The 2376-nt window shown below is 37.4% G+C and overlaps 1 non-coding gene across 1 annotated transcript; it reads left to right on the top strand.

Moving 5' to 3' along the window:
* The first annotated feature begins 651 nt into the window (after positions 1–651).
* On the top strand, positions 652–759 carry LOC112731092 (small nucleolar RNA R71). Its single transcript, XR_003166884.1, has one exon. It is a non-coding gene; the product is annotated as a small nucleolar RNA R71 (small nucleolar RNA).
* The last annotated feature ends 1617 nt before the right edge of the window (positions 760–2376 follow it).

Below are 2376 nucleotides of genomic sequence, written 5' to 3'. Positions count from 1 at the left end.
ATTTCTAATGGAGGACCTTGTTTCAGTCATGAAACTTTGAGTGGTTTTAATTAGATCAGAGACTATGGTTGCTAAGTCAGAGTGGCTCTACTTAGAATTCTCTGTCTGTTGCTGAGAAGATGATGGAAAAGGTTTGCTATTGCTAAACCTATTTCTTCCACCATTACTGTTGTTGAAGCCTTGTTGAGGCCTCTGTTGATCCTTCCATGAGAGATTTGGATGATTTCTCCATGAAGGATTATAGGTGTTTCCATAGGGTTCTCCCATGTAATTCACCTCTTCCATTGCTGGATTCTCAGGGTCGTAAGTTTCTTCTTCAGATGAAGCTTCTTTGGTACTGCCTGTTGCTGCTTGCATTCCAGACAGACTCTGAGAAATCATATTGACTTGCTGAGTCAATATTTTGTTCTAAGCCAATATGGCATTCAGAGTATTAATCTCAAGAACTCCTTTCTTCTGATTTGTCCCATTATTCACAGGGTTCCTTTCAGAAGTGTACATGTATTGGTTATTTGCAACCATCTCAATGAGTTCTTGAGCTTCTTCAGGCGTCTTCTTCAGATGAAGAGATCCTCTAGCAGAGCTGTCCAATGACATCTTGGACAGTTCAGACAGACCATCATAAAAGATACCTATGATGCTCCATTCAGAAAGCATGTCAGAAGGACACCTTTTGATCAATTGCTTGTATCATTCCCAAGCTTCATAGAGGGATTCACCTTCCTTCTGTCTGAAGGCCTGGACCTCCACTCTTAGCTTACTCAATATTTGAGGTGGAAGGAATTTGGCCAGAAAAGCATTGACCAGCTTTTCCCAAGAGTTCAGGCTTTTCCTTAGGTTGTGAATCCAACCATATTCTAGCTCTGTCTCTTACAGCAAAGGGAAAAAGCATAAGCCTGTAGACCTCGGGATCAACCTCATTGGTCTTGACAGTGTCACAGATTTGCAAGAATTCATCCAAGAACTGATGAGGATCTTCCAATGAAAGTCCACGAAACTTGCAATTCTGTTGCATTAGAGAAACTAATTGAGGCTTAAGCTCAAAGTTGTTTGCTCCAATGGCAGGGATTGAGATGCTTCTCCCATAGAAGTCGGGAGTAGGTGCAGTAAAGTCACCAAGCACCTTCCTTGCATTGTTGGCATTATTGTTATTTTCGGCTGCCATGGCTTCTTCTTGTTTGAAAATTTCTGTTAGGTCCTCTACATAGAGTTGTGCTTTAGCTTCTCTTAGCTTTCTCTTCAAGGTCCTTTCAGGTTCAGGATCAGCTTCAGCAAGAATGTCTTTGTCCTTGCTCCTGCTCATATGAAAGAGAAGAGAACAAGAAAGTATGGAATCCTCTATGTCACAGTATAGAGATTCCTTGAGGTGTCAGAGGAAAAGATGAATGGAAGAAGGAGGTAGAGAGGAGAGAATTCGAACTTATCAAGAGAGAGTCTGAATTGCTGATAATGGAGGAGTGTTAGTCCTTAAATAGAAGGATGTAAGATGAGGGGAAGAATTTTCGAAAACAAATTAAAAAGATTTTGAAATAATTAAAAGAAATTTTGAAAAATTGATTGATGATTTTCGAAAATTAGAATTGAGAAAGTAGTTAAGTGATTTTTGAAAAAGATTTTAAAATTAGAAATCAAAAAGATATGATTGAAAATTATTTTGAAAAAGATGTGATTGAGAAGATATGATTGAGAAGATATGATTGAGAATCAAATTAAAAAAAGAAAGTTTTAAAATTAAAGTTGATTACTTGACTAACAATAAATTAAAAGATATGATTCTAGAATTTAAAATTTGATCCTTTCTTAATAGGCAAGTAACAACTTGAAAATTTTGAATTAAATCATTAATTGTAGCAAGGATTTTCGAAAATAGTAAAAAAAATAGAAAATGGAAAGAAATTGATTTTGAAAAGATATGATTGAAAAGATACGATTCGAAAAAGATTTGATTTTTAAAAATTATTAAAATTTGAAAGAGATTTGAATTAAAAACAAAATCTTATCTCTTGTACCATCCTGGCGTTAAACGCCCAGAATGCTATCTGTTCCGAGGGTTACCTGAAACTGTACGCCAATCTCGGATTAGATCTTCTTGTACTGGTCAGAGATGACGTGTCCGGCTGGCTGGTGGCAGCCGGAGCTATTGTGTCCAACTTGTTGGACTGGCTTCACTTCTGATCCTTGGTCACCGGAGGGTGGGGGTACCTGCAAGAGACTCCGATGCTTAAGTTAGCACGGGTATTAAGCAGGTTTATTGTAGAATCAGAGTATGAGTTATACCTGGGTGCTCCAGTGTATTTATAGTGGTTGTAGAGTGACCTTTCTAGATAAGATAATTTAGTTATCTTATCTTATCTTTATCTTTGAGTTGAGGTCAGC

The sequence above is a fragment of the Arachis hypogaea genome, chromosome 12 (assembly GCF_003086295.3).
Source record: "Arachis hypogaea cultivar Tifrunner chromosome 12, arahy.Tifrunner.gnm2.J5K5, whole genome shotgun sequence".
Taxonomy (NCBI): Eukaryota; Viridiplantae; Streptophyta; class Magnoliopsida; order Fabales; family Fabaceae; genus Arachis; species Arachis hypogaea.
Note: the sequence above shows the minus strand (reverse complement) of the source record. Positions and strands in the feature narration are given on the sequence as shown.